The sequence below is a fragment of the Herpailurus yagouaroundi genome, unplaced genomic scaffold (genome assembly GCF_014898765.1).
Source record: "Herpailurus yagouaroundi ecotype Mexico unplaced genomic scaffold, PumYag 140, whole genome shotgun sequence".
Lineage (NCBI taxonomy): Eukaryota > Metazoa > Chordata > Mammalia > Carnivora > Felidae > Herpailurus > Herpailurus yagouaroundi.
In genome coordinates this window covers 29,046,924-29,060,521 of record NW_024412395.1, presented here as the reverse complement: position 1 = coordinate 29,060,521, position 13,598 = coordinate 29,046,924, and positions in this window count along the sequence as shown.

Sequence of the window (13,598 nt, the reverse complement as noted above, 5' to 3'; positions counted from 1 at the left end):
GAACAGATTGTGTGACTCTATTTTTGCCTTTTTCAACATCATATTGTAGTATTCTGCTTCACCTTCCTCCACAGCTGACCTTCTACATTCCCTGCCCAGTTGTGGACGGACAGATACCAGAGGAAAAGGGTAGTTTATTCCACTGCTCTAACCTCTTTGGTAGGAAGCATCCTTGCCAGGCTGGCCTGCCTTTCTCCTCACCACAAGGATTCTGGTAAATAAAATTTTCTCCATCTGTGGAAATTCTTGACTCCCTAAAAGACCACGAATTCCTTGAGAGTAAGAATTCTATCTAATGTATCTTTATATCTTCAATGTTGAGCATAATTCATAGAAGATAGTGGATCCCAGTACTGAATAACAATTTTATTCAAGGAGAACATGATTTTTAAGTTCTAAATAACCACTTTAAAATGGAATTTTGGATTTTATCTCTTTGGCTGTTAGGGATTGCTGTTTTCTGGTAGGGCAGATAATTATTGACTTTAATGTGGGTCTTCAAGAATCTGCCAGTCACAACTATATTTTTCCCAGATATCCTCTAGTTCAGATCTCTTTAATAAGAATCTTGAAATTAGCTGTAGTTAATAGAACTTCTGATTAAGGGCATATGAAAGAGGTAAAGATTGTTTACTCTCAGTGGTTTGCTACAAATTTTTTCTTTTTGTTTTTCTTCAGCTTTTTCATTCCTGCCTTTCTCGTGGGTACCCTTGAGTTTTTTAAACTCCAATCTAAAGAATTTCAGCAAAATAGTATATTGGAAATGAACTCCTTTACTTGCCTTAAATAATGTTAGTAAGTATTGCAAGTATGATACTCTGGTAAAATTTCCTCTGTGTGTGTGTGCGTGTGTGTAATGTGGTATTCCTACACCACAAAGCAATTCTTTGACACCAACTTAGTGCCCTAAAATTCACCTGGATTCTGATACTACATACCCAAAGACAGCATCAGATTCCATAGATTAAGTACTTAGCTCAAAAGATCGCCCTGTACTTCAGATGCCAATTGCAAACCCAGGTTAATACCTGTGCCTCTGACCAACTGGCTATAGATCAGAGGTTCCCATCATCTCCCACCTTGAATTTGATTAGTTTGCTAGAATGGCTCATAGGACTCAGGAAACGACTCACTAGATTATTGGTGTATTACAAAGGATATTAAAAGATACAAATCAACAGCCGTATGAAGACATATAGAACAAGGCCCCAAACAAAGGAGCTTTTGTCCTCATGGAGTTCAGGGGTAGCACAGTGACACATGGAATTTCCATTTCCACCACCTGGAAGCTCTCATCCAGATCTCATCCTTTTTATGGAGGCCTCATTACAGAGATATGATTGATCAAATCATTGGCCATTGGCAGCTGATTCAACTTCCAGGGCCTGTCCTCTCCTTGGAGGTCAGTGGGATGGGAATGAAAGTTCAACATTCTAATCACATGATTGGTTATGCTGCAACCAAAGTCCATCCTTAGGTGCAAAAATCACCTCATTAACATAACAAAAGACACCTTTTGCTGTTATCACTTAGGGAATTCCAAGGGCTCGAGGAGTTTTGTACCATCACGATACACAAATCCATATATACACATCTTATTATAAATCATGATATCACAATAAGTATCTATTAGCTTACAGGTGCCTTAAAGATGAGGAAAATAAGACTATGCCAAGGTATGTTGTCAGATGGATGTGATGGAATTTTGGAGTGGTGGGGGTCTGGAGTCGATGGCCAAGAAAGAATTCTTGAAATGTCTTTGGTGTTAAAAAAAAGTAACTTTATTAAAGCACTGGGAAGAACTCATGGGCAGAGAGAGCTGCACTGGGGTTGTGAAGAGTGACTGGTTATATACTATGGAGCTGGAGGGAGATAAACTCAAGAGGAAGTTTCTAAAGGGATTTTCATACGCTGACGAAGACTCATAAGGTACCAGAGTCCTTGCTATTGTAAAGCTAAGGTTGTTTTCCCTCTGGTAAGGCATTAAGACTATAGGGGTTTATACTCTGTATTTGCCTCAGGTATCTGTCCATGGGCTGCAGGTTATAAGGACATTTAATTTTAACTGCCATTTCCCTCTTGCCTTTGTTCCCCACATCACTATGGAGAGGAGGGTGATGTTGGGGCTCCAGGAACCTGAGTCTATAGGTTTCTATAGGTTGCCTTTGTCTTGTAATTTACTAAGATATTTATAAACTGATGGAGACTCATATCTAGCATGACTGTGATCTCTATCAGTTAACTGTTTTCTTTCTACAGTTCTTAGGTAGCCTAGAAGCGCCTGAGGAATGTCACATATATCCCACCGAGGATGGGGATGTGTTGTTAGCTTGTGCATTGCCCTCGGCTTGCCTTGTGCTCCCTCATCAGATGTACAATTTGATGAAGTTTTGGGGTGATGGTGGTGGGTTCAGAGCAGAGAGCCAAGAAAAATTCTTGAAGATGTCTTTGGCACAAAAAAGGTCATTTTATTAAAGCAAAGGGACAGGACCCATGGGCAGGAATAGCTGCACTAGGGTTGTGATGCATACTGATTAAATACCCTCCAGTTGGGAGGGGGTTAGGGATGGAGTGAGTCTCTAACGTATTTTGGAAGCAAGGTTTCCACTTTTAGGGCCTAGGTATTGTAGGGAAAACAAGCCATTTATTACCATTTAGTAAAACCTCAGTCATGAGGTCCTTCAGATGTATATCAGGGGGCCATAAGTTTGGAGTATGATTGCCAGAATACATCTCGGGGGAGTTGAGATATAGGAAGTTTCCAAAGGAATTTTTATATGAGAAAGTAGACTTACAGGATCCTGGAGGGTCAGGATAATGTTAAGCCAAGGTTCCTTTTTGCCTCTAGTAAAATGTCGTCATTGAGGCAGCTGAGCTCCTAGAAGGAGGTCACTCTGCTGGTTTCAAAGACTTGTCAATGGGCTGTAGGCAGTAAGGGAATTTTAATTTTTCATTTGCCTTTGTTTCCCACATCACCATGGCAAGCACTTAAACCCCTTTCCTTTGTTCTTGGGTAGCCAGGAGTGTCTGATATATCACACATATATCACCTGGTGGAGGAGGGTGCTGTTAGCCTGTACTTTGGCCCCAGCTTGCCCCACGCTCCCTCATCACAATTTATGAGTGAATTTATGAGTAATCAATTTTATGCCCAAAAAGTAAATCAGTAAATCTATTCTTTTTTTTTTTTTTTGGACTTGGATGGTGGACGAAGGAGGAGTGTGCATTTGGGAGTCATAATAGGATTTAATTTATTAATGAGTATGGATGGTAAAAGTTTTATTCAACATTAGCTTGTTCGTGTTGTTATTCTCAGTGTTCCATAAAGAAAAAAAATATTGCTACCATGTAGTGAATTCATTTTATGTGCCAAATGCCTGCATAAACTTATTCCCTTATATGCTATGTCCATGAAATCTCAGTGAAAATGTGAAGATGTTTCAGATATAGAAGCATATTTTTTGTCTAATGTCGTAGCTTATAAAGGTCAAAAAGGGTGTTGAGTCCCAAGAAGTTAACCATATGCAAAAAATCCAGGAGAGATTTTGTTGGGGAAGAAGAACTCCCTCTGCCCTTCAAGGTCCTTCTAGCTGGACTTAGAATCAAATTGACATGAGACAGATTAACAGGAGAAAATCAAATTTAATAGTGTATGTATGAGGAATCCACACAGCCAAGGAAATTCCAAAGACAGCCAGGCCACATGATACTTCTCTGAGCTGAGAAGAAGGGTAGCATTGGTCTGTGGACACAATGGGAAGAAAGATCATTAGCAAGAAGATGAAAGGAAATGTTTGGAAAACAAAGGTTGCCATATTCTGCAGATTAGTTTCTTAGGTAAAGAGGAATCTCTGTGAATAGTTCTCTTCTCTTGGGGGTGGAGCTGAGGAAGAGGTAAAGAGATTGTTTTCTGAATCTGATGGGTTTAGATCACTTTTAACTGAAAATAATGTTCCAGCCAAAGTGGCCCATCTTAGGGAGGTCTGCCCTTGGCCCCTATAATTTCTTCTAAATTGTTATGTCTTAAATCACAAAGCACTTCATTCTAAACTTCCTAGGGCTTGATACTCACTAGCAATCATAGCAGCTTCCTAGTACATTATTCTATTCTGAACTGAATATTTATACAACTAATTCTTCATAAATACCTCAAAAAATCTCTCCTTATTTTTTGTTTGACTTTATATTAAATTATTTATTTTTCAGGTCCAAAATAAATGCTAGAATTTATCCTTCAGAAATGAATCCAGTATGGCTCACCCATAGTTGGTGGGTTTCATGGATTTACTTGGTAATCCAGTAATTGGATTTATTGCTCTTCATTTGATTTAAAATAAAGTAAAATTAACTGTTTATTCACTATTCCTGGTCAGATCATCTAAACTTGGGAGAAGCCTACATCTTAATAAAATGGCTCTGATGACCTTTCAAAGTATTGAGAGGTAGAAGGACTTGAGCCCCACATCGGCACGGCTTTCCGAGCACTTTATTGTCATGGAGGAGCTCTGCCAAGAAAATTAAAAACAAATACTTTCTTCTCAAAGTGCCAAATATTTCTCCATTATGAAATTTCCATGAAATTCCATGGAAAGTCTCTCCTGTAAAATGAGACTCCATACTTGTGCACAGCTGCAAGGCCTGGCAACTTCCCTAGCCCTGGGAAGCTAATAAAGCAAACAACAACTATCCTGGCTGTCGAAACCATGAACAAGTTCTGGAAATGCCAGCGTACTGCTGCTCTCACCACAGAACATGAAGAGCACACCGATTTTATTACCTGTGTAGTCTCAACGAGCAGGATGCTACCAAAAGGACAATTAGACAGTGGTTTATTACAAGTGTGTCACTTGCCCATGTAGAAGGAATCTGTTTTATTTTCCTTTGTGATAAGCCTTGAGTCTTTCAGCAAGGATGACTAAGTCATGAAGAAAATGAAGAAATCCGTATTGTGTGCTTAAACATGCTAGGATTCAGTCAGCCAAGATGGGCATAAGTGTTTTCCAAGTGTCTTCCTTCCTTTCCCTTCCTAGGAGAGCAATATGCCATCCTCTGAACTAAAAGTGCCCCTGACCTACACTGAAAATTAAAGATGGATGTTCTGCATATCAACTGCAATACAAATCATCTGTTATCCTCTTGAGTTTGCAGAGAAGATAACTCTTACTTCATTTGCGATAGGGCGGTGTATCTTTTTGGCATCTTTCACAGTACTGTGCTGTTCTGGACTCTGTCCAGAGTCAACAGCTGAGCAGCATGATGTAGCCTATGATTCAAAGGCCCAGGGCAGAAGGGAAATAATTCCCCAGTGCCACTTTGTATTATCTTGCTTTTTACATAAATAAATCAACATCCTCTGAAAGATATTTGACCGTGTAGGTAGTAAATTTAAGAAGTTTGCTTCATGTGAAGATGAAACAAGTGATATTACGCCCTTAAAAATTGGTCACTGTTGAGAGAAGAACCACATGTGTCAGAAATTATTTTTAAGATATGCATTTGGGGGAAAAATCACTGTTATCAGAATGTCAGGTTCTCTGACAATGGATTTTTCCCACAAACATTTTTTTTGATTACCCTAAAAATATAACTGCCTTAGAGAGAAGATTTTTAAAAAAAATTACATTTTGCTAAGTTTTGTATATTTCATTCACAGACCTTAGCAAATAAGTTTTAAGATGTATTTAAGTAACTTTTTAATGCATTTAAAATGAACATTAACCTGTAACATACAAACCTACGGCAGACTGGTTTTCCAGCTGTGCATTGAAAAATCCATATTGGATTAGACAAGGTAAATATAACCCAGTTCATGATTCTTAAATAGACCTGACATTTAATGTTGGAAACATATAGGATCTGTTGCTACTACTTAGTCTACAAAGAGAAAAAATGAGTTGTTGGGCCCACTTTTTTTTTAAATTAAGAGGTACCATAAAACTTTTGGCATTCTGAGGACTCTCCCTGATTTGGAAAGGGCTGCAGAATCTGAAAAGGGATAGAAATCTCACTTTTATGGTAAATTGCGCTCAACAGGTTTCAGAGCAGTGTTTCTCAACATTGACCCTATTGTAGTCTCTTCGTATTCGTGGGGCATATATTCTATTACCCCTAGTGGATGCTTTAAACTATGGATAGCATTAAACCTTATTTATACATTCATACTTGTGATAAAGTTTAATTTTTAACTTAAAATTAGGCACGGTAAGGGGTTAATAACAATAACTAATAATAAAATAGAACAACTATCACAATATGCCGTAATAAAAGTTATGTGAATGTGGTTGCTTCTCTCAAAATATCATATGGTACTGTACTTACTCTTCTTTTTGTGATGATGTGAGATGATAAAATGCCTAGGTGATGAGGTGAAGTAAGGTGAATGATGTAGCCCTGTGACGTAGCGTTAGGATACTGTTGACATTCTAACAATATATCAGAAAAAGGATCCTTTGCTTCTGAGGTTTGGCCACGGGAAACTGAAGCCACGGAAAGCAAAACTGCGAAGAAGCAGGGGCTACTGTGTTAACATCTTGGGGCACATCATGTGTTATTGGGGGCTTATCCTGTATTTCGTGGATGCTTAGAAACTTCCCTTGACTCTACTCACTAGGTGCCAGTAGCACCCTCCCAGTTGTAATTACTGAATATATCTCCAGAGATTGCCGTATGTCTTGGGAGGGAGAGGCAAATCATTCCTAGCACAGGGCCACTGCTCTAGGGTAAGAAAAATGGGGCATGTAACCCATTTGAGGAGAGCACATTTCCATCCTCGCATGGAAGGGTCTCTGACAGGTTGACATTGCTGACTTCCTGTGACTCCTCTTCATCTCCCTTTATGTTGCAGAGTGAGTCAGTAAGATTCAATACTTTCTCTGATCCCCCTTTTTTCTACTAGCTAATTTTATTGATGACCATGGCTGCTATTGACTAATACCGCTTTTCCTCTAGTTCAGACTTTTCTAAGTTCCAGATTTCCACTTATCTTCTGGAAACTATGCATTGATACTTGAAACTGATGGAATCCACCTACCTAAAAATGACCTTATTTCTCCAAACCTCCTCATACTTCCTATTCTGTTAACTATCATTATTCTTACCAGAATCCGGGTGTTGTTGGTTTTAAAGTAGGGGGTTGTCTCTTCATTATAATCAACATATAATCATTTGTCCATAAACTCACTTATGCATACTGTCCCATCATTTCTACCTTGGAAAAACTTCTTATTCTTGTATCCTCTTTCAGTGACCTCTGGATCTATTCTACTCCAGACTTTCATCTCTACTTGACTTATGTTTAACAATATTTACCATTGCCTGACAGTCATTTCCTGTCTCTCCCCTCTCTACATGCTTCTGTAAGAGGATGCTTCCTAAAGCATAATTTTGATTGTCATTTTCCTTCTCAAAACCAATTTTAATGATTTCTTTTTCTTTAGAAGGTTAAGACCTCCATGTTAAAACCTCCATAATCCAATTCAAACCTTCTAGTTATCTTTTTGGTATTTCCTCTCTACTTAGAATTTCAGACCACTGAGTCTGAAGATACATTTGTTTCTCACTTTGCTACTTTTCTTTAAGCTCTTTTCTTTAGCACTAATATTCTTTTTTCTCTCTGCCAAAACAGTCCTACCTAAGCTTCAGGAGTTAAGTCAAGATAAAACTTCTTCCAGATTCCCAGATACAGTTAATCTTCCTCTTACCCATTCTCACCTAAATTCAACACTTAGTATTACACCAGTTCATGTACATGCTTTTCCCTTTATTAAGCAGTGAGTTCTTTGTATTTCCTAAATTATGTAGCACAATGTGTTCTTCTTGATAATTAGTTAATGTTTGTTGAAGAAGTATGTACCATATCAGGAAAGCTGGGCTTGCTTGGGACCTAGCTTCACGAACAGTGAGAATCTGATATTACATATGAAGAATTGTTCATTGTCAAATCTCGCCTAAAAATCCTAAACTCTCAATGGCAGATTATATTTCTGAAAAATGGCCACGACACTATTTCCAACCCCACATGTTCTTTCTAAAACCTTGCCACTCTCTGTGAGAAAACAGTATCTGTTTCCCATCCTCTTGAAATTAAGCAGGACTTTGTGATTGTCCTAACAAATAGAATGCAGCTCAAAGATGCCGTGTGGCTTTCACACAGTAAAAGAGTACAGAGCTCAGCAATTACTGGAAATGATGAAAGGAAAGCTAACAAGACCACTACTCCAAAAGAAATCAGCCAGGAAAGGATTGTGATTTGGCCCCTAAGAGGTGCCTGTATGGAAGGGAAATGAGTCCCCCAACCACACCGGCCAGCATTGAACTCCAATCAGTTATGTGAATGAATGAGTAAACCTTCAGATGATTCTCCCAGCACCCAGTTTTCTAATTTTCCTGCTAAGGAACCAGATAACATGGAACAGAGAGGCAAGCCATCCTATTCTGCCTGTGCAAATTCTCAACCATGAGTATAAGTGATTGTCTTAGAATTTGGGGTAGTCTAAGTAAATATAGTAAGAAATAAAATCATATTCTTTTCCATCTTCTACTCATATGTAAGAGATGAGGCTGTTTCACAGAGAAACTTTCTTCCTTTGTATTTTGTATTATGTAAGTTTCTTACTATGTATTGAGGTGGGGGAGAGGAACAGAATAACTGAGACAGACTGATGGGAGCAAGGATAAGAGGGAAGAATATATGTGAATTATGGCAGCAGTTTCAACAAAAATCTACTTAATAGTTTGAGTATGCTAATACCAGGCTTGTTTGTGCTATAAAAATTTAAGCTTCTGTCAACTTCTGGGAGAAAGACTAGGTAAAGTGAAGATACTTTGTAAATGTAGAACACCAAATGCAAGCCGTTAAGTACAGGCATAAATCCCAAAGGAAAGATTTTCATGTAGATAATACAGTGGTTCTTGTTACTGTACAATTTGAGAATTAGTGTTTTTGTGGCACTGCCTGTTGTACATATCACTAGAAGATGTTTCCTCTGAAGAAACATTGGTGTTTTGCAGGTGTATCAAAGAATTCTTCTAGCCCAGTTTCTACCATCTGACTGTGTATTATGAGGCTACAGGGGGCCAAATCACAATCCTTTCCTGGCTGATTTCTTTTGGAGTAGTGGCCCTGTTAGCTTTCCTTTCATCATTTCCAGTAATTGCTGAGCTCTGTACTCTTACTGTTGATGTTGCTTGCAGTCCACAGACATCCGGTAGGACTTTTGGTATCCTTTACTGAATTACAATTGAAACACTACTTTTAAAATGGGGTAACTGAAACAATTGTGAAATAGCTAATTTTATAATTAATTTTTTAATGGACTTAGGAAAATGATGGTATCCACACAATTTCAGATATGAAAACATACTTGAAATGAGTCAAAAGATGCATTTTTTGGTATCTCTAAAATGCAATGATTGATCACAAAACAAAACAAATACTCATAGCCCAATGAATTAGGTATTAGTATGCATACATGGCGGTGGGGTTGGGGAGCGGAATCTTCTTTTATTTATATGTTTTTCTAGATGTGGAACTATTTTTTAGTATGTTTTGCTTTACCAAATTCTATTTAAAATTTTTAAGTTACATTAATACTTAAGAGATGAAATGATTGAATTATTTACAAAATTATGAATCACACCTCAATTATATATATATATATGTATATATAAAATTCTTGACATAAATTTGTGTGTGTGTACTCTTTGTGAGTATAAACACCACACACACACACACACATACACACACACAAACATTATAGTTGTGTCAAGTTTTCTAAAGGAAGGACATACCACCATTTAACTAGCATATTTTCTGCTTTGTTTTGCAATGAATATAATCTAGCTCCTATCTAATAATTATCTTCCATGAAATGACCATTTTTCTCCAGAAATGGTCTTTGAATCGAATGTTCTAGCTGAGGGGCTCACTGTTGTAACAGTTTCCGCAGCCATCAGTACATTAGCTCCAACTGCTGCTGTATCCATTGCCATTTACGGTTCTCCCAGGAGAATTTAGATGAAAAAAGGAAACTGTTAGTGCTAAGTGTGTGCCAGGTTTGAATATACTCTCTAAACACATTCTAGCTGAGCCTAGAATGAGAATATTTTCTCTTATTTTCAGTGGGCAAAATACTATGTTATAGAGTACAAAATTTTAACACATTACAATAAAAACAGCAGTTTGGTAAAAATGCACACTCTTATGAGGACAGAAAAGATTTCATTTGGAACACTAGTTTTGAAACTAAACTCTTGCTTCCCTAACTTTAAATATTGGGAACACAAGGAGGCAGAAATCAAATTCAGTTGCTGAGTTTTTTTTCAGATTGGTTTTCCATGACACCAGGTAACAAACATACATGTAATTTCAAACAAGGAGTTTTGGGTCAATCAAAAATGAAGATTTTTATAAAATTCAATTTTACCTTAACATTGCCTTTCTTATGGTGAAGCTATAGATATGAATTCATTTGTACACACACACACACAACACGCGCGCACACACACACACACATACACGTCTTTGTCTATTGTGACCTTTAAATGTTTTATTGGAGCACACTTCAGTTTTGCTTAAATTTATATTCAAAGTCACAAGGAGGGTTTCATGCAAATCCTAAACCAAGAAGACTGGGAGTCATGCAAGTCTTTGGAAATTAAACCCTTTATCTTCCAAATGTGGTGTTATTGCTTTAGAATGAGAGTTAAAGGCTGAAACCTGCTGCTAAATGATCCTGCTCAATATGTTTGTAGGTGCAGCTCAAAGAGAATCCAAGGGATTCCTCCTTGTTTTCGTGTGAGTAGGTGATGCTTCACAGTCTCTATGGGGACATCTGACACATTTCACAGAGAGAGGACAGTGCACTGTTAGCTTGAGTACAACTGAGAAAGGTATGATTTGAGAGTGGAATCAGAATAGCTAAAGAAATATAAAACTTAAAAAAATAAAAGTAGAATAAAGCAAGAAACTGAGTAAAGATTCTGGGGAAAGATTGAAACTAAATGTAAGCCATCCTAATAATACCCAGCAAAACCGCAGCCTCCTGGAATTTTAAATCAGAAATATTATACCAGAATAAACCCAAATATAAATGACTTAAATAACAATTCCAGAATCCTGCAAAACCATCCATCCACGCTTCCATTTATCCACTTGTTAGTGTAATTGGTAAACCAAATACAATATTGTGGCCCTCTGACCATCTGAGACACCAGAAGTCAGACTCTTTTCTAAATCACAAAGGTACTATTAAAAGCGATATTGAAAAATTTAATGAGATGGGATAATGCAAAGAGCCAGTCTTGGTAAATGATTAAGTGACTGCTATGTTTTTATTGGGTTTAGTGCTTCTGGTATATATATTATTATGGTGGTGTGTAAAAGTGATATGAGAGGAATTGTTTTCTCTGAGGCAATTTTACCCTTTTACTTCTGAACAAAAAGAAAAATGCTACCTTGTCTTACAACTCTTACCAATCCCTCATACATTTTTCCTTTGTTTTTTACTTTTCTTTCTTGCTTCTCAGAGTTCCAAACTTAAGAGATTTAATGAGTGAATGTTCATAGCTAGGAAGTACAATTACATTTGAGGGTTTACTGAAGGGTGGTATTGAATCATTGCAATGAATTTCACTTCTTAACATCACCCGAGGATTGGGTACAGAACTGTGGTAGACTGACAGTCCTGATGATCTGAATACTTTACCCATCCTTATAGCCACAGCCTTTGCATTTCCTCTGAAAGGAATTAGGGTCTATTTGCCTACTCCTTGAATCTGGGCATAGACATGTGAATTGCTTTTGTTGGGTAGGAAGAATTTATTCTACCCTTCAAGTTCCTTCTAGCTAGACTAAGAATCAAATTGACATGAGACAGATGAACAGGAGAAAATCAAATGTGATAGTGTAAGTACAAGGAATCCACACAGATAGGGAAATTCTAAAGACAGGCAACATGAAGCTTTTATGAGCTGAGGAGAGGAGTAGGGGCCTGGAGATACAAAGGGAAGGAAGACCACTAGCAAGATGGTGAAAGGAGATGCTAGGAAAACAAAGGTTGCCCTGTTGTGTAGATAAATTTCTCAGGTAAGGAGGAAAATCTATTAATAGCTCTCTTCTTAATAACAGAAGGCAGTTGAAGGAGAAGTAAAGAGTTTTTCCAGAATGTGCTAGGTTTTGATTGCTTTTGACTCAAAATAATGTTCATGCCAAAGTGACCCATCTTGGGGTGGCCTGTCCTTGGCCCCCATACTTTGGTGAAAAGGATGTTAGCAGGCTTTATATAAGCAAAGTCCTAAAAAACTCCTTGTAAATTTCTACTTACTCCCCTGAAAGTCTACTACAGGAGATGTGGAGGATGAGAGACCAGGCAGAGTTTAATTATCTATTCCAACATCCTTCTAGATCTATCAGCCCCTAGACTACTAAACAGCTGACCACAGACACCATGAGGAACTCAGCAGAGCCCAGCAGATCCCTGCCTAGATAAACAAATCCCCAGCCTACCTAGAGACAGGTAAGAAACAACAAATGGTTGTTGTATTAAGCCACTAAAGTTTTGAGATGTTTGTTAGGCAGCAATAGCTAACTTTTACAATATTTCAGAGATTTACACTCTGCATCTTTGAGAGCAGTATCTTATGGTACTTGAATGAGGAATTGGTTTGACTTATAGAACTTTAAGGACATTAACATATTTTTCATTCCCACATCTTATAATGTAATATTAAAATCAACATTTTTTAAAGTTAGAAAACTGTGAAACAGAAAGGTTAAGAACTTTGCCTAATATCACATATTAGGTAGGCCTGGCTTTTAACCCAGGTAGTTTGACCCCAGTGCATGGGAATTTAGCTACTAAGCCATATTAAATAAGACTACCTCCATTTTGGTAGAGTATTAGATTTTTTCAGGCATGAGCTAAGACAATTGCTTTTTTTATTTGTCAGAATTTTCTTCAATATGATGATTTTTCTATTCATTTTAATATTTTTATATAAGCCATTGAGATAATCCATGCATTGTTAGGATTGATAGGATCTATAAATTGGCCAACAAATGGATAATATCATTTGGAAAAATTTGCCAGAGTTTCAAATGAATATAGTCTATCTTCCTTCTCTGGAATCCTGTAAGTATGAATATTTACTAATATATCAAAAATATAAAGGTTCAGTGATTTTTAAGAATAATTACCTAATCTAATCAGTATTGTTTCCCCCTGCTATTAACTTCTGTTTAATAGCTTTTGAGAACAAAGTTTAAGAAAGTGTCCTATCATCCACTAGGAAAGAATTCTTCTGTTGACAGAACCCATTGCCCATACAACAGTGAGTCTAGAGAAACACCCATTTGGGAATCAAACAGGAAATCCTAACACCTGACTTATTCCACCTGTTCACCCTGACTCATTCCAGGCACAGCTGAGGTGATTAACAGGGTATCATGTCCACTTCCTGTGTGGGGTCTATTTCATAGCCCCAGGGATTTCTCCCTTCCTAGATGATTATTTCCCAATGTTTTAGGGAATATATTTATTTAAACCTGTGTCATCACCAGGAAAGAGTAAGAAATTATCAAAAATAAAATGGAAAGTAAA